This window comes from Gavialis gangeticus, unplaced genomic scaffold (assembly GCF_001723915.1).
Source record: "Gavialis gangeticus isolate Ggan-Ray unplaced genomic scaffold, GavGan_comp1, whole genome shotgun sequence".
NCBI classification, from domain to species: Eukaryota; Metazoa; Chordata; order Crocodylia; family Gavialidae; genus Gavialis; species Gavialis gangeticus.
Window position 1 is genome coordinate 7,745,421 of NW_017729030.1, and position 27,500 is coordinate 7,772,920.

Genomic DNA, 27,500 nt, shown 5'->3' on the forward strand with positions numbered 1-27,500 from the left:
GGGGGTCTTGCCACCCTCAGCCACTCAGAAGCTGGACAACCTTGAATTATACAAATGCCCACTCCAGTTGTTTCACAGCTAGATCAAGCTGCCACTGCAGAGGAAATTTTGTTCAAGGTGAACTCTGCATTCTACTTTCCTATCAACTTGTTACTTTAGCAATGGTCAGTTATGTTTCTAATTCCTTGTGCAGTACTTCATGATAACCCAGGGAGAAATCTAGGTAAATTATGTCTTCATATTTCTATCACAGGTCTGATCTTTCTCTCACCCCTTCACATTCATTCTAGCAAATTAAAATTACATATGGCCTAATCTAGCAAACACTTACATTAGAGTTTATGTCATTTTATTTATGCAGCGGTTCCATTGGAGATGTAATTTGTCACTGTTTTTAAGATGGCTATGAGCTGCCACACAGAGTGCCAGGTACAAGGATAAAACACTCTGGCCCTGATCCTTTAAGCACTTACACATAGACTTATTTTTATGAGTCTGAGTTTATATTTATGAAATCATGAATATGCATAAATATTTGTAGGCTGAGGTTTTGAGAGGGTTAGCAGTTGTGACTTGATCAGAGACTCTCTGATAAAATGTAAATTGCAATTCCTGTTTTTTGTCCCATAGACACAACACATGTCATGGAAATGCACGTAGAGGGCATGTAGAGCTTCTGCTATCATTATTATGTATGCAGTACTACAGGCTTATATGATACTTCAAAGGCAAAATAAGACAAGGATCTATGTTATACTCTCATTCACATAGCTGTCAGTCCAGGTATAATACTACAAGTTTCAGAGAAATTACTGCAGGACTTATACATCTGCAATTGAGAACAAATTTTGTTCTACTTGAAGACCAATAGGCTGCATCAGAAAAGCGTGGACATGCGGTATGTGGCACCACAGATGCACATTGAACATGCAGGCGTTTCCCACGCTGCTACCTTGCAGCGTGTGGGGGATGAGGGTTGAGCCCAGGAGATCCTGACGTCAAAAAAACCCACACCAAAAAAAGTGGGGCAGAGCACTTGGTGACAGCATGCACAGCCCAAAGCCAGAGCCTGGCTTGCTGGAGTCATGCTCCAGCTGCTGGCCAGGCTCCCAGCTGCAGGAGCGCTGTGGCTGTAGCCTCAGGAGGCCCCAGGGCCCCTGGTAAGGCTGCTGGGGCCAGAACAGTTGCTGGGCCCAGCCTCCCCTACCCCATCTGGGGTAACCTGCCACACACCAGAGGGAGCGTGGCATGGGCTTTTCCTGGGGGACAAGCTGCCGCACTACTTGTCTGTGGGGAAACTAATGTCCACGCTTGTGTGGACATGGCCATGATCTCTACCACTAAGGTAGGTTGGAAGCAAGATGTCAACCTTGTACAGTCAGCAATGAAACTATTAAATTATGGACAAAATATTGAATTTTGCAATCCTCATCAGGGTACTAGCATGTATTCCTGAACCTGCAGTCACCAGCACAAGCTGTTCTCAGGCACCTCCTCTGCCTCGAACAAAGACTATGGCAGTATCCTGATCCAGATGGTATCGGTCAGGATAAGCATCAGTTAATTAAAAGTTGTCCTCCAGAACAAAAGTATGTGGTGTCATTGTACCTGTCTAGGAGCTCTTTTACAGCTGTGTTTCTCTTTCTGGTCATGAATATTTTCTTTCTGATTCTGCACATCTTTGTCTTCATTTATCTCAGACACAGAATTCATTACTGATCTCTCATCAAAGAGACTGGGCAATCCTTTCCTGAAAGAAACAACAACATCAATGTTACCCTGCCTGTCCCCCTCTCACTCACTGGTTTCTTAAGTAGAAGAGTTATTCTGAAAGCCCAGTGCTGCTGAATACATAAAACCCAGAAGTGTCCCACATGGGATAGAAACTGTAACTAGCATGCATATTTCACTAAATACCACCTGCTTATATGGTTCCCTGCTACTTTTTCTTCAAAGCGAGTAAACACAAGCATGGCATTGCTATATATGTGGCTGCACTTTTTTCCCAGATACACAGCTGGCCAAATGCTGCCTGATTTACACCCTCTGCAAGGCCAAGAGAGTACAAGGGAGATTACTGTTCCTGTTCTGTGAGAAACAGGATGTGCCTTTGGGGAAGGTACAGCAACAACGCCTGAATGGAGTGGCTTCTGTTTCATATACTACCCACGGTACAGCTCTAGAGGCAAAACCCAAACTCCTGCCTCTAGAGAAGAAGGGAGGCACCTGAAATGCTCTGCCACTACACCTCTGTTAGCTAAGTACAAGGTTGTATCAAGACTTGGCCCCTGCAAAGGGATGGGTAAGTAGGGTAGGGCACAATCTAGCCCAAACAAAGTGCACTTTTCAAAGGGACAGGCCAAGGTTTAGTCATGACTTTAGCACATGACTACAACTCAAACCAAAAAAGCCTTAAAAATGACCCCAAGGTATAAAACGTAGAATATTCAGGCACAATCTCCAGCTGTGGTAGGCAACCCTGCCTGACTTCCTAAATGTGCTGTGTAACCACTTCAGAGTGCATTTATGCATCTTCATTTTGCATTGATTTTTGTAAAGTGTGTGTCACTTATCCCACAGCAGGCTTGGTAAAAGCTTTTAAAAACAGCAAGACCCTCCAGGTGGGGTAGAACACAAAGCTCTAGGTAACCCTGTGGGGTGGACACAGCACAGTCCAGCAGGGTTAAAGGGGAGACTGTCCAAATTCATCCAAGACCTGAAAATCTTGATATACGTAAGCTCTACATGCATCAGATAAAGAAGCCAGAAAGAAAGGTGCCCCCTAATGAGTTTTTTTTGCGCTTGGGTGAGCGAAAGGGCTGCTTCAGGAGGCTAATAACTGAAAACCTTCCAGGCTTTTGTCCGGAGAAATGGCAGGCACTTTCCATCCCTTTGAAAAAAAAGAAGGCCTTTCGGAGTCTTCACGAGAGATGTGGATTTTAAGGGCGACCTTAGGTCATACAGAACTAATCAAGCGAAAACAATAAGAAAATTAGCCTGACAGTCAGCAAGTATCTGAGGACTTTATCAAAAAGAATTAGGAATGGACAAATTCACTGGGAGCAAAGGATCAAATCTGCAAGGTGGCATTGTGTGGCAGGATTAAATTATTTATTCATTGTTAATTTATTTATTTATGTATGTGCAAATGACCTAGCCGCTGCAGGTGCTGAGGACTTTCTCAAAAGGCCCAGTTTTAGAGCCAAGGCTCGAATATTGGTCCATTTAACTCATTCTTTTCCTTAAGGCGATCAAACAGTGACTTTTATCTGGGAGATAGAGGAGGAATAACCATATGTGTGCTAGGAATGATGCGGAGTCTGAGCAGCACTAAGTACCCAAGTATTTCAGTCTCATTCAAGGACGCTGGGGGAGGCTCCGTGCAGTTTAATGTCCAGCAAATTAGCAAATGAATGCTTATGTCAATATGTGAAAAATCCCTAGTTGGTTTAAACAGATAAAAAGCCTCTTGGGAAATGGCAGAAAATGCAGGCTTTTTCTTTTTCAAAAAAGAAAGAGAAACAGTACTTAATAAGTTTTACTGAAACTTACAAAAGTTGCAGAAAACAGCAATTGTCTATGTAGATGCTTGATCTTATATATGCATGAAATATTTCCAATGCTGCCATTGCTGAAATATAAGAAGCTTTTGTCAAGCCGTTCTTTGGAACACGTTTTGCTATTCAGAAGAAAACAGCTACAATCTGTGAAAGCTGCAGAGCCTGTCAGATGCCATCCTTGCTACCCTTTCTTAAAGGTACAGGAAATCTAAAGACTTGGAGCAGGGCAGTCTTTACATTCTACCATATCTCTGCTAAGATGCAGCCTAAGGATGAAATTGATAGGGATCTTATTTTTTTTCAAGTTTAGCCAAGTAATAATAAAGGGTGAAAACTCTCGTCTCGTGTTTCTGTTGACCCAGCAGAGCAAAGCCACAGTGGGAGCTCTGTGTAGGACATGACCCTGGGGTAAAAAGGAACACAAGAACTCAGCATGGGAGGGTTGAAGGCAAGAAGTCAGACATATTGAAAACGAGAGCATCGCATCAATTAATGCCCTGTGATAGGGAAGCCCTGCTGGTTTTGTGTCCTTCTGGAGAGAAACATTTGAAGTGTGAATGCATCTGGTAAGAAAGCCTCTTAATTAAATCCCAGATGGGTTGAGGCTACATAGCTAGGTACTCATAAGGTACAGCTCATCAAGGTAAATGTCAAGAGCTAATGGAGTTTATAAAACTGCAGGGCAAAACTAAAAGAACATCTGTAACCTCACTTGAGTTTAAGCAGTGGTACAGATTTATATAAAGCAGCAAGTTATACAGCACCTTTTCCTGCTTCTCTCAAAAATCTCTTTCAGAGAGATCATTCTCAGAGAAAAGGGCAGTAATGAGGAAAAGAGGGAAGTCACTATTAGTCTATGTTATTACAGTATAAAATTGTTAACTCAGATGAATGGCTTCAAGTCAAATTTCCCAAACCACCTTACCATTAAAAGATTACCCAAAAATGTTTACTGAAGGGCTTGAATTACCATTGCTAATAGTCCTGCTGATACTTCTCTTTTGAAACCCTTCATAGTTGTTTCAGTATACTGGGTGCATCTGCATGAGATGCTACTGTGCAGTGGTTACTGAGCACTTATAAGCAAGTCCTAAATAAATGTGCAGTAACCAGAGTTACTGTACATTAGCACTGGCAAGTGTCTTTTAAGTGATGCTACTGCATGGTATCCTAATAATACTGCACAGTCGGGTTTTAGCACTGTCTGTGCTGTGATGCGCTACTGCACAGTATTATTCAGCTACTGAGCAGTCGCATCTCATGTAGACAGGCCCACTGGGTCACAGAGCCTCCTAACCAATTGTAATAGTATATATGCCTCATCATACATGAGCCAGATTTTATGCAATATGCTGCAGTACAATTCTGTATGTAAGGAGGCTTCTTCTGAACCTCAAAAATCTATTCTGTTGAGTCAAATGCTACAGTCCTTATTTATCAGTTATTTCTCAGCTAAACTCCTGTCAACTCAGTGTAAAATCTACAGCATTTGGATATTAATTAGCATTAATATTAGGATCAAATGACATCCTAAGACTGCCTTGATGCTACAACACATCATCTTAGGGCTTTGTTACACCTTACACTATGACCTGCACAAATGTTGATGGGTGTTACTACCATCTTGATTTTGAAGCAGTTGCACTTCAGGCCAGCAGAGGCCTGGAGGACTGAAAGGTAAATATCCTCCCTCTGCCATTTCCATTCCAGGCTTGCTCTCTGCCCCTTGGGGCTGCCAAGTTCCCCCCTGCACCCCTGCAGCTTCCCTTTGCCCCTTGGCATTCTCCACTGCTCAGTGACATATCGTGGGTCTCTGGCACCCGGAGGCCAATGCCAATGCTTGCATTTGTGTGTCCCCCCAACCCTTCTTGTAGCACAGGGGCAGGCAATTATTTCAGGCAGAGGGCTGCTTACTGAGTGTCAGCAAGGCATCAAGGGCCACATGACAGGCAGCCCAGCGCAGATTAATATTAATTTTCTAAATTTTTTAGGGGCCCCATGGGCCGGATGGAATGGCCTAGCAGGCCGCATCCGGCCCCCAGACTGCATTTTGCCCATTCCTGTGTAGCAATACTTAAAGTCACACAGCGCAATAAGAATTCTGAAGGGCCCAGCTGGTACTCCCACCAGGCTGGTGTCCGGGGACCACGGCTCCCTCCTTCCTGCCTGTTGGTCTGCCACTGCTGCTGCCCCCCACCCCACCCCTGTCTACTTGTAGCTGACTAGCTGTCTGTCCCAGGGGAAGGCTGACTGCTACTGCCAGAGCAGTGGCTCTGGCTGGTCAGGCAGGTTAACCCTTCCCTGCCTGCTCCCCAGAGACAGACAGCACAGGCAGGCACAAGTTAGCAAGTGGGGGCGTGGGGGCAGAGGTCATCTAGTTCAACCTCCTGCTCAAAGAAGGACCATCACCAACTAGATCATCCCAGCCAAAGATTTGTCTAGCCAGGTCTTAAAAACCACCAAGGATGGAGAGTACAAAACCTGTCTGGGTACCCTGTTCCAGTGTTTTATTACCCTCCTAATGAGAAAATTCTTCCCAATATCTAACCCAAATTTCTCTTGCTGTAACTTGAGACCATTGCTCCTTGTTCGGTCATCTGCCACCACTGAGTACAATCTAGATCGATCCTCTTTCAAACCCCCCTTCAGTTAGTCAAAGGCTGCTATTAAATCTCCTCTAAGTCTCCTCTTCTCTAGACTAAATAAACCCAGTTCCCTCAGCCTTTCCTCAGAAATCATGTGCCCCAGCCCCTGAACTATTTTTGTTGCCCTCCGCTGAACTCTCTCCAATTTGTCCACATCCTTCCTGTAGTGGGGGCCCAAAACTGAACATAGTACTCCAGATATGGCCTCACCAGTGCCAAATAGAGGGGAATTATCGCTTCCCTTGACCGACTGGCAACATACCTACCAATGCAGCCCAGTATGCCGTTAGCCTTCGTGACAACAAGAGCTCACTGCTGGGTAATATTCAGCTTATTATCCTTTGTAACCCCCCCGGTCCTTTTCTGCAGAGCTGCTGTCCAGCTGCTCAGCCCCCAGCCTTTACCATACATGGGATTTTTCCAACCTAAGTGAAGGACTTTGCACTTGTCCTTGTTGAATCTCTTGAGATTTCTTTTGGCCCAATTCTTCAATTTGTCTAGGTCAGTCTGAATCCTAGCCCTACCCTCCAACATATCTACTACTCCCCCCAGCTTGGTGTCACCTGCAAACTTGTTGAGGGTGCACTCTATGCTATGTTACAGGTCATTGATGAAGATATTGAACAGAACTAGCCCCAGGACCAACCCCTGGGGCACTCCACTTGATACCAGCTGCCAACTAGACATCAAGCCATTGATTACTACCCTCTGAGCCCAATCCTCCAGCCAGTTTTCTATCCATCTTGCAATCCATTCATCCAGTGCATACTTCCTTAGCTTGCTTGCAAGAATGTTGTGGGAGACCGTATCAAAAGCCTTGATAAAATCAAGGTATACCACATCTACTGTCCTCCCCACATCCACAGAACCAGTCATCTCATCATAGAAGACAATCAGGTGGTGACGCTTGACTTGCCCTTCATGAATGGATGCTGACTGTTCCTAATCACCTTGTTCTCCTCCACGTGCTTTGAAATGGATTCCTTGAGGATCTGCTTCATGATTTTTCCAGAGACTGACATAAGGCTGACTGGTCTGTAGTTCTCTGGATAGCCTTTTTCCTTTTCTTAAATATGGGCACTATATTTGCCCATTTCCAATCAGGTGTCAGAACAGCCCCCTGGGCAGTAGAGTTTGGGGTGGTGGAAAGTCTGTCCACACAGAACAGGATGGTGGAGGAAGGGAAACTGCATCCTGGGACATTAGAAGACTGCAACTTAGGTCACTCATCTCTGGGGAATAGCCACACATTAATGGAACACAAGTTGGATACCAGGGATCAAAGATAAACCTGCCCTGGAGTGGCGTAACTTTAAGCTGTCTCAAGTGTGCTTAAAACTACTTTCAGGTGTTAATGTACAGACAATCCAAGGTTTAAGAGTGTCAGAAGCTGCCTAAAATTAATGTGTAATAAGGCCCTAAGGTGTAGCCTAGAGTGGCTGCACCTTACTGTAACAGAACCAGGGTAGCATGGGTCAGAGATAATCCTGCCCTGGAGCAGTGAAACTTTGAGCTGCATAATGAGTGCTTAAAAACAGCTTCAGGTGTTAAAGCAGGGGCAGGCAATTATTTCAACTGGAGGGCTGCTTAATAAGTTTTGGTGAGCTGTCAAGGACTGCAAGGAAAGCCCCACCCCTTCACAGGTGTTCCACTCCCTTGTCACCATCTTGAGACAGAAAGTCCTGCCCCTAACCCCTGACTTTTACCACTGGAAGTCCCTCCCCTTGCCCCCCAGAAATACTCCTTTTGGGAGGGAAGGTTTGCCCTCTTGCAACCAGAAGAAACCCCCTACACACTCCTCCTCATGGCGCACAGCTCCTGCCAGTGGTAGCAGCAGCAGCAGCAGCAGGCAGGGGCGCTTGGGGCTCTCCTGCCCAGAGCAGGTGCTGCTCCTGGGACCATGCAGCTCCAGCCAGCGCTGCACATGAGGCCAAGGAGCACAGCCTGGCTCTATCACATGGGGTTCCCTGGGGTGCACATGCAGCTCCCACACTCAAGTGCCACCAGGGGAAGCCCAGCAAGATAGAGCCAGCTGCCTTCACTGCTCCCTGCCGTGCAGGCCCTAAGACTTCAGTGGAAGTGAAGAGGAGCCCTGGCCCCTGCTTCCAGGTGGAGTCCCAGGGCCTGCATGGAAGGGAGTGGCAAAGGCAGCTGGCTCCATCATGTGTGGCTTCTCCTAGTGGTGTGTGAGTGTGGGAGCTGCAAGTGCACCATGCAGAACCCCATGCAATAGAGGTGAGCCAGCCTAGTTGTGCTCCTTGCTACCAGGTTCAGTGCTGATTTGAGCCATGCACTGCTGGCAGCAGTGCCTGTGCTGGGCACGAGCACCCGAAACACCTCTGCCTGCTGCTGCTGTTGCTGCCGGCAAGAGCTGTGCACCATGGAGGGGAGTGTGTAGAGGGTCCCCAAACCTCCCACCCTCCCTCACACCCTGCCCACCCAAGCTCCAAGCTCCTGCTGCCTGCCTTGGCACAGGCTCTGCATTGCTGCCAGCCCCAGCCCCATGCTTTGTGCTCCTACCCAGCTTTAGCTCTCCTCCTTCCACTGCCCCCACCCCTGCCGCCTTCCTACCTGATGTCTGGAGCAAGCAGGATGCTGGGGAAGCTGAGCCAGTCCCCCAGTAGCTGAAAGGTGCATGCTGGCTGGGTCAGGCCCTTCCACACACAAGGGTAGGATGAGGTGTAATAGGGTATGTTGGGAGGGTGTGTCTATATGTGGGTGCCTTGCTCCACCCTCATGGGCAGAAGGGCTGGGTGGGGTACAATTAGGTGGTGGGCACCTGCGGGCTGGATGAAATTGTGTCATGGGCCAGATCCAGCCCGGGAGCTGTATTTTGCCCACCTCTGTGTTAATGCGTGGTAACATGGCCCTTACACATAATTTTGGGTGGCTCCTGCAACGCTTAACACCTAGCTTGTCTGCACATTAACACCTGAAACTAGTTTTAAGTACTTGTTAATTAGCTCAAGTTCGGTCACTCCAGGGCAGAATTATCTCTGATCTGTGTTACTCATCTTGTGTTACACTAAGTTGTGGCCACTGTAGGCTACACTTCAGTGTAAACACCCCGCCTCCTCCACTGGCCCAGATCAGGCCCACTGTCCCCATGCTGCCCTCCTCTGCACCCAAGATCCCTGCTCACTGCTCTGCCTCTTCCACTTATTTGTGGCTGCCTGTGCAGCAAGGAAGGGTTAAACTGCCTGTCCAAGCACTGCCTCCACTGTTGGTCTCTGGGCAGGCTCAGCCCAGAGAAGAGTAACAGTCCCATGGTGGTGATGGTGGTGGCCTGGGAGGAAAATTATCCCTTCCTTGCCTGCTCCCCTGAGGCAGACAGCACAGGCAGCCACAAGTAAGTGTGGTGGGGGGGGAGAGGAGAGGGGAGGAAGCAGGAGTTTTGGGGTTGGGAGGGAACTGGGGAACCATGGGCGTCAGGGCTAGGGGGGAAGCCCAGAATGGGATGGGGAATTCTTACCTTTCTGTTCTCCAGGTGTCTGCTGGCATGAATGTGTGACTACTCCAAACTTGAACTAGCACTAACACTCATCAACAGTGGCTCACAGTGTAATGTGTAACAAGGCCCTTACACAAAGAAACAAAATTTTGCAAGTTAAGTTTCCCAACATGGACATCTATGCTTCACCCTCAAAAATGTGCTTTCCTGCAAATATCCACACTTCTATATGGAGATGGGCTATTGCATGAGAAACAGAAGTCCATTCATTTTTGTGTGTACATCTTGGACCTCCCTGTGCTGTGATTATTACATTAGTTCTCTAATGGCTAATATGTATTAATCAGCATTATAAACAGGAGTTATAAAATATACAGAGGAGACACTATTTTAATATAAATAAGGTCTGTAATTGGATAATTTACATGGATTTATTCTACGGAAAGATTCAGAAAGTCTGATCATTTGAAAATTCATTAAGTCAGAGGCCAGAGAAAGAGTATCTGAAAATAGCTAAAATCTCAATTAAACTGATTCAAATCAGGAGTGGGGGGTGGAGGGGAGGGGGAAGCTGTCAGACAGAAAATATGTTGTTCAAATTTTAACCCATTCTGTTTTTCAGTCACATAGTACAACAGTGGTTGTCAACTGTTTGAGGGTATAGCCAGATATCCATGGCTCCACTAGTCAGGGTGACCCATAAAAGGAGAAGGAAGTGACAGACCTGTAAGAAGCAAACATTGGAAGTGGAAGGTGTGGGTCAGAAAAGGGGTACCAGGCGAGACCCTCAGAACACTAAAATGTCTGAGCACTAAAAGCTATATGGGTGTGTGACAGGACAGGGTATAGGGAAGGAGAAGCTGTGCAAACTTCAACTGTTTGACCGACTGCTGAAGGCATCTGCCTCCCCATACTTTACTGATGACATCTTAGCATAGCGGGTGAAAAGAAATAGCAGAAAGGTGATGGGGTAGTGAAAACTTGTTGAGGAGAGGACCATTCACAGTAAACAGCAGAGTTGACGAATCCTGTAGAGGAGGGACTGCTTACAGTGGTGAATTGGCTGGTAAACAAACCTAAGAACACATGGCCAGCCCTGTGGGGGAACAATTACAAGAACATCATGGATTCTGGTACACTATGGTGACAGAGGGAAACCCTTGAGATTGGCAACAAACACAAAGTATGATGACTCAGTTATTCGAAGGCTGGCAGGCCCAGATGGAGGAACTGGTGAGAGTCTTCTCCAAGGAGGCCAAGGCACAGGTAACTATTTTGAACAGGCAACAAGAGTTAAGTGAGAAAATCAAAGTGCAGCAAGCCAGGATAATGTGGGCTGTAGAGGGATTATGAATGCCAGTGATGATGGTTGAAGCCTATTTGGAGGCCTTCAGGACAGCAATGTTGACAGCAGGATGGAACCCTGAGCCAGTTGGGCCAGTTGGGCCCTTTGTTAACTGGCCCTGCTCAGGCTGCTTATAGGGCTCTGTCAAGGGCTGAGGCTGGCAATTACAACTAAGTGAAGAAGGCTATATTATACAGATTGGACATAGCACCAGAGTTTTATAGGCAATGATTTTGAGCCAAGAGGAGGCCCAAGGGAAAACAACCAAGGATTCTGGTTCAATACCTGGGAGATCTGATTGAAAGATGGGTACAGGAAAAAAAACAGCACAGAAGTGATGGATTTGCTTACCCTGGAGCAATTTCTCAATGATATGGAAGAGCACACCCAGAAACGGATACAAAGACACTAACTTCAGATGATGGATGAGGCTTTACATCTTGTGGAGGCCTTTGTGGCAGTGGAAGGAGAGATATCCCACGAGAAGCTACCAAAGGTGATCTCCACCTCAGCAGGCATCACCTCTTGTTGAGAACCAGGGGCCCAAAGAATAGAGGGGGCATGGGCCAAGGATGGAAACCCAGAAGTGCCGGGCCTAGAGACTCAGTGTGTTACCAGTATGGAATTGTGGGGCATATGGCACGAAACTGCTTGAAGAAAATAAGAGAGGGGCATTCTGGAGAAGGACTGGTCCCTCACTAGGGAAAGTGAAGCTCAAATACCCATCATGATGAAAAAAATGGACTGTAGCTTTGGATGGCACATAGGCCCTACCCAAGCCCTGAGGCTAATGGTGGACTCAAGGTTAGGTGCCCTAGTAACGCCCACAATGGTGGAATCAGGATGTGCCCAAGCCACACTAGAGTTAGAATTAGTTCCTCCACAGATGAGGACAGAAGACAACCCTATTAGCATGGTTTGTAAGCACGGCAAAACATATAAATATCAAATGAAGCAGTTGCTGCTAAGCATCATGGGAAGAATGGAAGATGTGATAGTAGGGTTAGCCCAGAAGCTGCCATGTCCTATGCTGCTAGGACAGGACTGGCCTCACTTTCATGAGGTAGTAGACCAAACCATGGGGCATGAGGTAATTTATAAAAGGGCAAAAAGACAGAGGACCCTGGGAAGAAGGCCTGATAAGAGAAGAAGAATGCCCAGGAGCAGAAATGACACTGGAAGAAGACCTCAATTTAGGTGAGCTCTTTTGAGAAGGCTAGTTTAGGGAGAAGCAAATTCAATAACCCACCTTTAGGCACATTTACAAAGTAGGACTGGCCATGAGAGAAGGGGAGATGTTGCGACCTGAGCTTCTGGAAGTATACACCCATTTTGAGGTAAGGAATGGCATTTTATATCTGTTTGGGAAGGGGCAGTGTGAGGGGACTGAGCTGGCTCAGGTGGCCATTCACCAAAAATATAGACAGGCCTTGTTACGTTATTACCTACATGTTCCCATGGGGGGGCACCTGGGTAGGGACAAGAAAGAGCTAGACTGATCCAGTGGGCATACTAGCCAGGGACTTATAAGAAGGTACAGTGGTTCTGACAGGGATGCCTTGAGTGCCAGTTGGTCTCAAACATTGCCCCCACCAGGGGCCCCAATGATACCTATGCCGATTAGACAGAAGCCATTTGAGACAATCGCATTAGATTATCACTGGGCCATGTCCTAAGAGTATGAAGGAGCATCAGTTTGTACTAGTGATCACAGTCTATGCTACCAGGTACCCAGATGCCATCCCATTAAGATGTGTCAGTGTCCTGAAGATAGTGGAGGAACTGATTAAGTTGGTGTCTAGGGTAGGAATACCCCAGGAAATAGTAACCAACCAAGGAACTAACTTTATGTCATATTGTGTGAATTAAGTGGGGTGTGTAAAGCACTAAAAGTTAAACAGTTAAAGACCTCAGTATATCACCCCCCAAACCGCCTGGTAGAACGGTTTAACTACACCTTAAGGAATATGATCAAGACCTATATACAAGGGGACCCAAAGAAATGGGATTCATTTTTACCCCCGCTGATGTTTGCTATTCAAAAAATCTCACAAACTTCAACAAGCTGTTGTCCTTTTCAGTTAGTATATGGTCATAGCCCAAGGGGATGTAGTGTGCAAAGGATGGAGGGAGTCTGAACTAGCAACTATGAGGGGGCCTTGACAAGTTATAGAACTTAAAGATCACCTAGAGAGAGTGAGGCAAGTGGCCTTTGACAATCTGGAAAAGAACAAGGAATAGCAAAAGATGAACCAAAGAAAGAGACAGGTGAACCAAAGAAAGAGAATTAAAGTAGAGTACAGAGTCCTGGTCCTCTTACCAGACAAATTCACAGAAGATTCACAAAAGTTTAGAGCTGGAAGAGACCTCATTAGATCATTGAGTCCAGCCCCCCTGCTCTGGGCAGGAAAGACTGCTAGGGTCAAATAACTGCAACACAGTGTGTGTCCAGTCTCCTTTTGAAAATTCCAGTATAGGTGCCTGCGGACAACATGAGCAAGCTACTACCTAAGTGGCAAGGTTCCCTATAAGATCACCCACAGGGTGAGGCCTGTAAATTATGAAATTGAGCAAACAGGGTGGAGAAAGCCCTTACTTTATCACATATATATATCACATAAACCTGCTCAAAAGATGGGTGGAACTGGAGGATTGGTTAATGAACCCTGCCCCGGAAGACCTACAGTTGCGCCCCAGAAGCTGGGAAAAGATCTGCATAGAGAAGGAAGTAAAACTTGTGATTGGGGAACAACTCACTCCAGCTCAGGGAGAACAACTTCAGGAGTTTATAAGGGACTTTGGAGATGCATTTACAGAAGAGCCAGGGATAACCTGAGCGGTGGAACACAGGATCATGTCCCCTCCAAGATGCGTAGTGCAGGACCAATGGAGGCAATTCCTGAGACATCTGTATGGTCCGGTGAGGGAAGAATTGGAACACATGCTTCACAAGGAGATTATAGAGGAATCCTGGAGCCTCTGGTGTAGCCTATTCGGGATACTCCCAAAACCAAATGGGATCATAAGATTATGCATAGACTTCAGGAAAGTTAATGCAGTCTCTGTCTTCAATGCCTTCCCCATGCCCATATCAAAGAGATGTTGGAATGTCAGGCAAAATTCATATTCACCCTTAATCTCACAAAGGGATATTGGCAAATTCTGATGGCAAGGGAAGATAAAGTAAAAAGACTTTTGGTACCCCATGGGGCCTTTTCCAATAAGGAGGTTGCCTTTTTGTCTGCATGGAGCTGCAGCCTCCTTCCAGCAGTTAATGGACCAACTGTTAGCCCCTCGTCAGTTGTATGCAGTGACCTATATTGGCTATATTATATGTTTTTCTGAAAGCTGGAATCAACATTTGAGGCACCTTGAAACATGTTCTCAAGGAGATCCAGGCAGCCGGGCTAATGGCCAATCCAAGGAAGTATGCCCTGGGAAAGAGGGAGATAAAGTATTTAGGAATTCAAGTAGGACAGAGCTAAATCCAACCTCTGTCTGACGAAGTAGAGGCCGTTAAGATATAAAAACTACCCACAAAAACATACAAAGTACCCACAAACTAAAAAACAGTTGAGGTCTTTCCCAAGACTGGCCAACTATTACCTGAAGTCCATGTCTTGGTTTTCTGAAATATCAACTCCTTTAATCAATTCAACAAAGGGAAAATGGAAAGGCTCTATCCAATGGTCACCTGAGGCCCTTGCAGCCTTAGAGCAGGTGAAAGAGGCCCTCTGTAGAAGTCCAGTGCTTTATACCCCCAATTTTGCAAATACCTTCTTTCTGTAAACAGATGTTTCAGCCCCAGCCTTAGGGGCTTGGTTAACACAGAAGGTGAGTAGGGAGGATAGACCAGTAGCCTATGCCAGTAGGAAGCTGGTAGGACCACAGACCCATTATTCCACCACTGAAAGAGAACACCTGGCCATCAAGTGGAGTGTAGAACTGTTTTATTATTATCTGCTGGAGAGAAAATTTGCTTTGGTTACAGACCACACTCCCTTAAAATTGTTGCAATCAATCAAAACTGATAATACATGACTAATGATCTGAGTGCTTGCACTCCAACCCGTTTGTTTTTCAGTAGAACCCTGACCAGGAAAACTGAATGTCATGGCAGATTTTCTATCCCATAGCCTGGAAGGAGAAGTTCCATTGACAACTTCTGAAGACGTATCCAAAAAAGAAACACAGCAACACAGGTTGAACCAGGGAAAGGGTAGGATAGGTAAAAATGATTATGGGGCGTAACAAGGCATTGATCCCAGACCCTGTTATGCAATCTCCCCGAGAGAAATCTGATTGGGGAGTGCCGGTGCAGATGGTCTGAGAGCCATGGGAGAGATGCAGTCCGATACCGAAAGGGTTAAGCTGGATGCATGGCGTAGCCGGAGCTGGCTCCCATAGGGCCCGGGCAGTTCTGGTGCTCTTCATAGGGAAGAGCCAGACTTACCCATCTTCCTGGAGAGGGGAGAGTGAGGGAAACCAGAAACCTCACATGCTCACGTGGAGACATGAGCTGGGAGCCGAGAATGGGAGAAAAATCCTGCAGAAGAAAAAAGAAAGGAAGATGCCAGAGCTGCTGCCCAAGCTGGGATCCAGATGGGTACATTACTCGACCCTGGCCTGACAGAAAGAAACTCTGTGGCCAGAAGGGTGAGAGAAAACTGTGGTTGCCTGGAAGGTGAGCAGGTCCTGAGAGCAAAATTAAATATAAAAGGACAAGATCAATGAAGAAACTGGAGTTAACTGATGACAAATGGGGATAAGATCAATTAAGAAGTTAATTGATAGCCAAAGTGGGGAAGAATCAATTGAGAAGAGAGGGACAGTTGATGACTGAGTCATGTTAAATTGATTAAGAAGTAAATTGATTAATGTCTTTGTATAACCTAGCCAGCTCAAAGACAGAAATAAGTCAGGGTTATGTTGCCAGGGTACATTTAAGGGGAGTGAGTTGTAGGCCTTAAAGAACTACTCCAGGGTAATTAAGGGATCCAGGATTCACTTAATACAACTTAGAAGAATACAACTTACAACCTTGCAAATAGAAAGAGGAAGAGAGAGCCTTGCTTGAAGGGGACACTGCTGCAACCAGACTCCCTAGGGGACTAGGGGATTGGGAAGAGCTGACAGAGATGATCCAAGCAGGGTGTGGGGCCTAGGACAAATCAGCCTGTGCAGGGCCCCACCCCTGGATGCAAAGAAGCTGGTGGCAGATTTGGTGGGAGGGAGGGGTGGCTAGCGGCCGGATGTGAAGCTGGTGGCAGCACGGACTTGCCATGCCACTCCATCTGGTTCCACGGGCCCACCCAAAGCACAGGGCCTGGGGCGGTTGCCCCAATTTGCACCCCCAGGGATGGCCCTGCTAGCTGAGTACCCACGGCTCCACCAGTCAGGGTGACTCGTGGAAGTGGCAAGAAGTGCCAGACCTATAAGAGCCAAACACTGGAACTGGAAGGTGCGAGTCAGAAAAGATCCTCAGAGTTAAGATTCAAGGACTAAAATCTATATGGGTGTGTGACAGGACAGGGCATAGGGGATGAGGAGCCCTGTGTATACATCACAAACTTGGACTGTTCGACCCACAGCTGAGGGCATCTGCCTTCCTGTACTTTCCTGATGACATCTTAGTGTGGTGGGTGAAAATAAATGGCAGAGAGGTGACAGGGTGGTGAAAACCCATTGAGGAGAGGACCACTCACAGTAAATGGTGGAGTTGATGAACCCCATAGAGGAGGGACCACTACAGGGGGCTATAGAACCCATTCCAATTTTTCCATGCTTCTGCTAAACCTCAGATTTTATGTCATGAATAAGAAAAAAGTAGAGCTTCAGGGTGCTACAACCACACTGTATCCTCTCCAGCAGCCCTGGAGATACTCCAGCATAGGTCTTCCTTTTTTATCTCTTTCCCCTTTTTTCTTCCAGTTCCCTTTCACTTCTGCTTTCCTATTCTTTCCTCTCATTTCCTCTCACTCACTGCTTAACCCAATTTGAGAAACACTTGATTAAGAGAGCAATAAAACAAGAAAGTTACAAAGGAAAGTCTCCTTAGAAATGACTTTGTGTGTGTATCCTCTGCCATTGTCTGTGACATTAAAAGCACAAAAATAGCTACTGTCTCTGTAGTGGGGATGAGATTTCCTCTCAGTTTAAATGAGTAATACACAGAAATCAAGGAATAACAGATGCAATCTACATACTGCCATATGATGAAGGCCCATTTATGGCTACATTTGAAAACTACAAGATAAAATTGAATTTAGCAATTCAGAAACACAAATATTTATAAAACGGGGGGGGGGGGTTCAGCAATAAAGCACCATCTATCAAAAGCCAATTTTTAAAGCTAGCCTTATTTCCTGCTCCCTGAGATTTTTAAGCCTGACAAAATCACTAGCATGTTTTGGTTAGCAGGTAGCACTACACCAGAGCGACCTGTCCTTTAAGGGCAAACAGGCCTGTGGACAGCCTGTCCTAAATAATTGTCAGACTCACTGAGAACTACCCAGGTGTTCCCTGTAAATGGACTGACAAAGCAGATGAAGCATGATAGGTTTCTGAAGGAGACTCTAGAGATAGCAGCTTAGTATGGGCAGATGATCCACTGTGCTTGATGATTTCTTTAAGTTTTATCTTGAGGAATAAAACAAGGACTTGGGCATTTTTCATGGTAGGTATATGTTAATGGTAAAAATTGAATACAGTGTGGCAGGGAATGTTTGCTGAGCTGAGGGAATGGGCTAGCTGCTAACAAGCAGGCAAGGAGCTGCTTTCAGACACAATTAAATCATGGGCTTGATTCTCTGACCTGAGCATAGGGCAGGACCAAGAGAAGGAAGAGTGCAAAGATAGGTCTGTTCATAGCCATGTTAGACCAACACAGCTACAACTTACACCCCTGTAACATGGGAGATATCAAATTCAGCCATTTGAAATGGAAAATGTACAACATGAAAAAGAAAGAAGCCAAACTCAACAGCGACTGCATACCAGCCCAGCCTCTGGCTTCTTTACTTTTCATTCCATCCAGGAAGAGCACACACCAACTGCTGCAACTTCCTCAGCCTGACAAAGGGTTTTTGAACCTGAAAACTTGTTCAAAAATTTTTTTTCAAACTATATTATTTGGTCTGATAAAAGATATCAGATTCACCCAAAAAATCTTGTCTGCCAAAGATAGGTCTGTGCCATCTTAACAACTTCCAGACTCTGGAATCTGCTTGTTCAGCCCCTGGTACAGGCAGTCTAGATCATGGGAGTTTTGTCTGAGTACACTAGGAGAAACTTTGGCCTGCACATTGTAATAGAAGGTTTTCCAGCAATGCCAGATACCTGAGGCCCTGCCACAGAGTCTGTGTAAAATATTTTTTATTTTTTTGTTCGCAGAGAAGTTCCAGGCAGCTGAACTGTGATGTCTGGCAGTCTGGAAACAATACAGTATAGTGGAAATGTACAGAAGGCTTCCACCCTCTGAGGCTCTGCCTGTCACCTTCAAACACCAGGGCTAGCTACTCTTCATGTGCTTTCAGCATATTAACACCTGCTGGTGCAAACAATAGGATCTCACCTGCAACATCCATTGACTTCTGTGGTGCATTTTTCAGGTGTTTGTGGGTGTATGCCAGCCTGCTCAGTTCCCTCATCCAAGTGTAGGTACTTAGATGTGCGTGTGTAATTTTGTGAATGCAGTAGCCTATTGAAGACTATCCCGGAAGAGCACAGACCAACTCCAGATACTTCCTGAGCCTGACGATGGGTATTTGTATGCAAAAGCTTGCAAAGAGTAATTTTTCCAACTATCTGAGTTGGTCTAATAAAATATATTGGATTTACCCATCTTGTAACCTTGCCTGAACCTTGTCTGCCTATGTCCTTAGACCAACATGGCTACAACCTATACCACTGTAGCCTATTGAAAACACCTGTTATGTCAGAGGCTATGCGAGGCATCAGTATTCTATTTTCACCGTTAACATATACTTACTATAAAAAATGACATTTCTTAACAGAGACTGAAGTGTAAGAAAACAACTACTTCTATTTGGAAACCGCACGGGTCCTTTGAACTTTGGGGGCTGGGATGACTGAGAAGCAGAACCGGCTAGGTCCATATGTGGGAAGGCTGAACTCCCCCTGCTGGGGAGTTCTGAGAAGAAATGTCACTTTTGAGACAGCTCCACGTGGACTGGCATGCCCTCACCTCCAGTCAGCAACAATCTGACTCTGTGTATCTCAAAAGCCATAATAAGGCAATTTTGTCAGGTACAGGCCTTGGAATTAAGTTAACAGCATTTTGCGTGTGGACGGTAGGGCTGGCCTGAAAGTGGATATTCTGAATTGCTTATTACTAAACCCCAGGTTCTACTTAAGCTTTGCCACTGATTTTCTGGGTTACCTCAAACAAATTGCCTCACTATTTTTGCTTCAGTTTCCACATCTGTAAAATGAAGATCATGATATCTACTGCCTTGGTAAAGCAATGTGAAACTTATGGATAAAAAGTATAGTATCCGAGCCAGGTCATGTTATTTTAAATTTTCTATGTGAAAATAAAAAGAAGATAAAGTAAATATTATCATTGGTTCAAATTCTGACCCCACAATACTCCACAGCATGGAACTAGCCAGAATCCCACAGTCCAGGCACTCAAGATATAAAGATACCCCGTATTTTTATAACTTGCAAGTGGCTGACAGTACAAAAGGGAGTCCAGTCAAGGACAGTAGATTTCCTCATAAGATGTAGCACTAGAAGTTGAGAGAGATTTGGCACAACAGGTTGTGCTTGGAATACAAGTATTTAATCATCAACTGTTGAATTAAAGCCAATTATAGTTTAACTGAAACAACATGAGAAAACCAGAGACCTCTCTGAGCTGGAAGAAAGGAATTCAGATGAATTCCACAGAAATTTCACATCCATCAGAACTCAGAAGCCAGATATATATAATTTAGTTGCCACAAAGTGTTTTTTTTAATAAATTCAAAACCTAGACTCTGTAAACACTACTTCCACTTTACATCTTTGCATGGTCTCATTGCAGTTAACACAATATTCACATGTCCAGTTAAGTACATAGGTACATGTTTGCAGGATCAGAGCTAACTCTTGCAGTTTCTAATATCACATGGGACCATACGTTTATTGAATTTGTGCTAGTAAGAGAAAGTTAAGTGATGGCTTGCTCTACCAAAACACTGCATTTCTGTAAGACAACTGTCAACATCAAGAAAACAACAGGAGACCAAAATGGGCGAAAGTACTTGTGGGAACAAGAGCAGAAAACTGATAGTCATATGTCAAAAGACACAATACAAAGAGACAGAAGCATAATGAACTCCCAGCAAAAATATGGGTAACAAAAGGTAGCAAAGAACTGAAATGGAAAACAGAATTATATACAAGTGGAAAGGGATGAAAGTGGAAGGAATAAATACATCATAGCAATTAAAATGCATGCAAGGGATAAACTGATACAAACAAGCCTAGCAATTTATATCATTTTAGAGAAGTCCAAAGAAAATTAGAAGGTTTCTAAAAATGAATCCAGAAAAAAGATAAATAAGGGAAGCATCAGGATTGCTACTGAGTATGAAAAGAGAACAAACAATAACCACCATCCAAATGATAAATATAAACTATGTTTACTCACATTTCAACAGCAAGACTTAAAGTGAAGGAGGATATAACACAAAGTGTCACATAGAAGACCTAAGAAAGAAAGGGCTGCTAACACTGTGACAATGGAAAGCTATCTAGCAAAGCTAAAAAGATATTTCATACCAACAAATCCATAAATAACCCAAACAAACTCTCCCCAGTTAGAGAATGTCCAGTTTTCATGATTAGGCATCCAACAAGATGGGCAATGACAAAGCTTAGACTGCAGGCACACTCCCACCCTTCTTTCTTGTGAATATATTTTAGGATACAGTCATGATCACATACTGTTTTTCAAATAATATAAAATTATACATTTTTATACAACAGAAGGTATCAGCATCACACAGTGGACTATTAATTGAAATCCAGGTCTTGTAAGAATGGTCTAAAAGAGCTCATAAAATGAAGGCATAAAATATTAATATAGCCAAATAAATAATGTCTTGGAGGGCAGAGGCATTGTCACATCTTATAATTAATGAGGAGGAATCTTCTAAAAGTAGAATATTTAACTTGTACTGCATGAACAATTGCTTAGGCCATTTTAATAGATGAGTGTTAAAGGGGAGGTACCTGATTCTCTCGTATCACTGAGACAGTAAGGCAGCAGATGATATAAAACAAGTAGTAATGACAGATAAATGTCCTAAACAACTCAGAAAGTCAGACTGAATGGCTACATAAGTCCTACTGGTTATGAATCTATAATCACTGGAGTCAATTTTACACTATAAAGATCACTCACAAATCTAGAGACAGAACAACATAGCATGCCTAGGCTAACACATATGACGGAGAAGGCATTGGAGGCCTCAATGTGCCTCCCTCACACCCCTTCCTCCACAACAGACTTACCAGCTGGACACTGCAGGACTGTGCTCCTGGCCAACTGCGTGCTGTGCTGCAGCTCTGGTTGCGCTCATACATGGGGGCATTTATCAGTGCCATTATTGTCCATGTTGGCCAAAAAAGCCAATTGCTGATACTGTCAATTTTCCTTATATCAGTGCTGATCCGATATGGGACTGATGTATTGGTGCACCTCTAGTAATCAGGCATCTAAGTACCTGTGAGGATCTTGGCCTTAGTCACTGGTTTGTTAGTGTTAAAAGTATAACCCAGTAGCTAACACATAGGAATAGAAGGTGGGGAGTGGTAGTGACAGTGTTGTCTTCCCCTGGGCAACTCTGCTGTTCTGTATTTGTTGCCCAGAATGTCCCTTTATTATTATCATTGTTATTGTTAAATTCTGAGTGCCCCTGTAATTTTTTTAAAATTCCTAAGTTCCCTCTATTTGTTGTCACTGTTTCACAACAGGACATTGCTAAGACCACCAGCCCTTGAGTAATAGCTAATGGTCAAGCACAATTCTGTATGGTAAGAAGTGATTTTTCTTTATGAAATCCCCACTTTTCTGAGTTTTCCATGTGGGTGATTTTTTTTTGTTATCTGCGAATAAGGGCAAGTAAATTGTGTCTTGTGGAAGCATGAGTAAAGAGGGGGCCAGACCAAAACCACAAGTTCCATAACACCACTTCAAAGTATTGGTTTTTGAAGATGGTTCCTCATTTGAACTGGTATCCAGTTCCTCATTTGCTAATGAACTAAACTAAAACTCGAGATTGGAACACTTCAGAACTTTGTAGTACTTTGACTCCAGATTAGAACACAGTGGGTTAGGAACATCTTAATGGATCCATGCGCTTAACTTTCAATAATGTGACTTCAACCCTGATGAAGCTTAGAAAACCAATTGGAGTTCACAGGGGGCGCATCTACACAAGATGCTTAATGGTGAATTAGCATAGTTTACTGTGAAGTAAGCACATGCATCTACACATGCACTTGTTTACTTCACAGTAAATCTCCCTAATCCCAAGTAAATTTACCACTTGCAAATGCAAGCAGAAAATTTACTTGGCATTAGTAATGGCGCCATAGCACTCATGTAGATGCCTGGCCAAGAGCCAAATCTGCTACCAGTGAGCCATCCACGATGGGTGGGAGATAGCTCCCTGATCCCTGGAGCTCCCTGCTGCCAGGGCAAGCTCCACCACAAGAGTCCGGGCAGGGAACTATGTCCCCTTGCCCCACCAGCAGGGAGCTTCAAGCCTCCTGCTTCAGATCATGATTGTGATCCTTATCTCCCAGCCCCCCACTCCACCATTGTGATCAGGGAGTGGGGGGATGGTTATCTCCCAGCCTGAGCCCCACAGTCATGGGGTCTGCACTGAAAGACCCTTATCCTCCCAAGCTGAGCCCCATGAGAGCCCTGCAACCATTGGGCTCGGGTTGAAAGATAAGCATCTCCCAGCCATGGCCCCATGGTGACAGAGCCACTGCTGGGAGATAAAGTGTGTCCCAGCTCAAGCCCTGTAACTTCAGGGCTCAGGCTGGGAGACAAACATCTCCCTGCACCAGCTGCACAGTCATGGAGCCAACACTGGTTGCTCCCTGCAGGTGAGGTTGGGGAGCTTATTCCCCATCCAGCTCTACCAGCACAGAGCTGTGGGGACCAGGTTGGGGAACATGTTTCTCACCCAGCTCCACGAGTGTAGAGCTGGAGAGGAACAAGCTCCCCAGCCTGTTCCCCACCAAGCTCTGTGCTCACAGAGCTGGGAGGGGAATGAGCTCCCCAGCCCCCACTCCGCAATTGCAATTGTGTTCACGGACCAGGGGCTAGGAGCTCCCTGCATGGGGACAGTTCTCTACCAAGCCTGGAGGGGGCTAGGACCTGCTTCTGACTAGGACAGTTTCTAGCCAGCTCCAGGTTGCATGGGGAAGCACATGCAGCCTGAAGGTGGCTGGGACTGTCCTGTTTTGGGCTGTCTCCAGCCAGCTTCAGGCTGCCCATGCAGACTTCCCTGTGCAGCTAGCTGCTAGCTGCCCCACCAGTGGATCAGGGCAAGGGGCTGGGACCTGTCCCTGCTGCTCTTTCCAAGCCCTGTACCCCTGACTGGGGAGCCAGGGCGAGGAGCTCCCTGCTGCAGGGGCAGGGGAAAATTGTCCTTCTGGGGCCAAGAGACAGCCTGGCACTCCCCCTGGTGGCAGCAAGGGCCCATTGCAGGGTAGCAGGGAACTGGGTGCTAATCTGTTCCCCCATGTGTAGACACCTACCTAAAAACCCGTACTGTGCAGTATCTTACTGCACAGTAAATCTAGGCTGGAATAAATGCATGTGTAGACATGCTCAGGAAATCCCAAATACACGTCTTGTGCTAGATCCAATGAAAAAGGTCTCTGGCTTTGATCTTCCACGACACTCATGGGCAACTCTAAATTATATCCACACAAACCATGGGAGATGCGAATACTTGAGGCACAAATGGAAAATTAAAAACTCTCCAGTGTGCAACTGTGGTCACCCAGAACAAGCTACGGAACATATAATGACTCAATGCCCAATCTACAAATATGATGGAGATATTACAGTGATACACTCTGCTGCCCCTGATGCAATTATCTGGCTCAGCCACCTAAATGTAAAATTATAGTTTCTGTTCTGTATCTATGTCAGCCATATGAAAGAAGAAGAAATATCTTTAATTTTTAGAAGAGATTAGGGTATTAGAAAGAAAAAGGGCTGGTGAATGGGCAGGTCTACTATATTTCTATGCTTGAAATACTCCACGGAGCACTGGTATTGTATTCATAACCTCTTATCTAATGGCTCAGGAATATTGGCTGTGTGGGATAGGTTAGATAGGGAAACACTTTTCAGATTGCCTGAGAACAGCAGGTAGCACAGAACGTACTATAGCTTTGGCATATGATGGAAGGAGATGGTAACTGTATCTGTATACTTTACTCATTCTCATTTTTAACCTGTTCTAACATGAGGTCATAGCACATGAACTTATTGTACCAGTCTTTGGCACAAGTTAGACCAGGCTTGTGGCTGTGCTAATTTTCACTAACAGGAAAAGCCCCCAGCAGCCATTCTATGGAGCACTGTACACTCTGTTCGTGCTCCTTCCAGTTACCTGTTTGCCATGGAGAAGCAGGTGTAAGTTGCACAGAGCCAGATATGTTGTCATTACACAGCCTGCAGATTCCCCTGGGCCTTGGGAATAGCTAGTCAGCCGTTTGGGGAGCTTTCTAGCTGTTTTACACCCCAAGATGTGGCCCATTATTGATATAGTTTGGGTCTAGACTATCTAGGTGGGGACATTTTCAGTTAAGAAAGAGTTAAGTGAGTGCCCTGAATGGCTGGTGAGATGGACTACTGTTTAAAGCTATCCTCAGACATGTGCTAGCTGGAATCTAAACACTTGGTAATGTCAGTGCCAAAAGGTCTGACAGAGGAGAAGGCTGCTGTTCCAGCTGCTATACTTTCCACAGAGCTGACTGAACTGCTTATAGTTTCATATACTGTTTAAAAATTACCACTAGCACTTGCACAGGAAAGATAATCCATTTTACTTGAAGGCTCTCCAAACTTACTTCTCCAAAGCCTAAGAGAGAAAAAATAAGCTGGAAAAGCTGTACTGCTTCTCTTTTAAGAAAGAGAGAAGAATTTTGACAAAAGTTAATTAACATTTTTATTTCTATATTGTAACATCTGTTTTCACTTTGCAAGAATATTATTTATATGTCTAAAGGAGCTTTAAGCATATCAACGCTTGTCTTTGTGTGTAGTCATGTGTACCTGTGTCGAGGGCCTATTTTAGCACCTTGGAAATACTGATTGACTCAGAAATGAATTACCTTAGGATGTGAATTTTCTATTGTTACAGGCCTGAGTCCAATCTGCCAAATCACAGCCTGTAGTAAAGACTGGAAACTATACCTTGTCATGCCTGTAGAGGAGATATTGCACCCCCTGCAGCCAAAAGGCAAGAATTTCAGTTTTTCACAGAATCCTGCTACATGCTTGTAACATCACTGCTTGTCCTCTGCCACACTCCTCTTTCTTCAATTATGTTTTTTTCTTTATGGAAATAACTACCAGGATCTCATTGTATGATTTTGCCTCTACAGAGGTCTAACCATATCTTCTATTTGCCCCTCCTTTCTTTTCAGCTAACAAGTTTGCTAACTCAAGTTCCTAGCTTACTAACAAAAAAAAAATATCCGCTGTGTGTTTTGCTGCAGTTTAAATAATCATTCCAGGGTCAACACATAATTTCCTTACACTGTAAATGTTCATTGCAAAACATGCATAAGCTAGAAATATTGAAAGTAAAATTATTGCCTAAAATACACCATCAGGGGGTTTTTTCCTCTTTTTGGGCGGGGGGGTAGGGAAGGGGGAGAAAAGAAAAGCTGAGGAGCAGGTTTTCTGATTTATTTACCCAGGAAAGCTGTGTTCAAATGCATCATCAGTTTTTCTGTAAGGCCCTATTTTTCTACCTAGTTTTACAGCTGCTATGCCTGAGGTCAAGTGATATGTCACTCTGTCAGATCACACAGTGAGTCAGTGGCTCTTCCCGGATTAGAACTATTCCACATGGCCTCCTGAAAAGATTTCTAAGAAATGTCAGAGCTGACTGTCTACTATTTAAAGCATATGTTTAAAGCTCTTAGACATCTCAGTCAAAAGGTATTGTAAATATAGGGACAAAGCTGGTAAATGCTTCACTGTGGGATTTTAATAATGGTGAACCAGATTCCAGCATGAAAACGATTCAATAGGTCACCACTATCAATTCCAGGGAAATAGGAGTTCTACTTTGGAGCTATACCTAGGCCAAGGAAGGGTAGTTTGTTTGCCCCAGTTGTTAATGAAATGGTCAAGGAAGCTATTAGCAGAGTTAAGTTCAGTAATGCCTCAGGACAGATAGCTAAAAAATTACTTTAAATCAATATTTTTCAACCTGTGGTCCACAGATGCCTAGAGGCCCACAGACTATGTCTAAGGGGTCCACAAAGATGACTATGATCAATCAAAAGTATGTGAATAACCACACTTACAATTCAAAGGAGTCTGCACCTCCATTTGAAATGTCCAAAGGGGTCCACACGGTCGTTTGAAATTTTTTACGGGTCTGCTAATGAAAAACGGTTGAAAGCCATTGCTTTAAATCAATATTCTTTTGCTTACCTGTTGGAATCTCCACTAGCATTCCTAAAAACTTTCTACTATATAACAGGAAGGACAATTGAAATGGCCATTTTATTATACCCAATAAAATGCCTTACATGTTTATTTCTTTAATCATGACATCAAAATACTAGGAAACGTCTGGCAGAAATTGCTCACATGCACACATCAGCTATCCCAGACAAATACGGGTTACAAATGAAGTCCAACACAAGGACCATGCATCATTAAGTCCATTTGAAATCCTATTTTGAGAGCTGAAGTGGAACTTAGGTAGTACAGAGATTTTGTGCAGAACCTATGCACAAAAAGTAGTAGTTCTTGGCCTAATTCTCTCACCTAATTCGCTTTTTCTTGCTAACTCTTGAACATCTCCTGAGAGTCCTTTTTTTTATTCAGCTTCCCTCACAAATGTCTTGTGCCTTTTTTCAACCCGCTCTTTATGCATGTAAGGTCCTTCCTGAATTACTCTATACAATCATGACCTTGTCCTATTTCAGAGCCTTTGGAAAGCTCTTAATTGGTAACAGCTAGTTAGAGGATCAGGGAGGTTCTGATATTTTGATCTATATAGATACATACATAAAAACCGTACTTGAAATATTAGTTTTTACTCTAACCTACCATATCCAACCATACATTCTTGTTCCTGTTACTCTTGTCCTCCCTTCTCTTTTTTAATCTTTATTATGGTAACTTGTTACATTTGGTCTTAAATTAGACACATTATCTTTGTCTTACAATGCATTTGTAGAAGATCAAGTGTAACAGGAGATAATTCTGGCTG

The 27,500-nt window shown here is 44.6% G+C and overlaps 1 protein-coding gene across 3 annotated transcripts in view; it reads right to left on the minus strand.

Annotated features, from left to right (window-relative positions):
- LOC109301038 (EF-hand calcium-binding domain-containing protein 6-like) overlaps window positions 1-27,500 on the minus strand; it is a 111,346-nt gene that overhangs the window by 8,562 nt on the left and 75,284 nt on the right. For all 3 annotated transcript variants that reach the window (XR_002098412.1, XR_002098411.1, XR_002098413.1), the window contains exon 5: window positions 1,609-1,750. The gene's annotated coding sequence lies outside the window, so the exon portion shown is untranslated. The remainder of the gene's footprint in view (window positions 1-1,608; window positions 1,751-27,500) is intronic.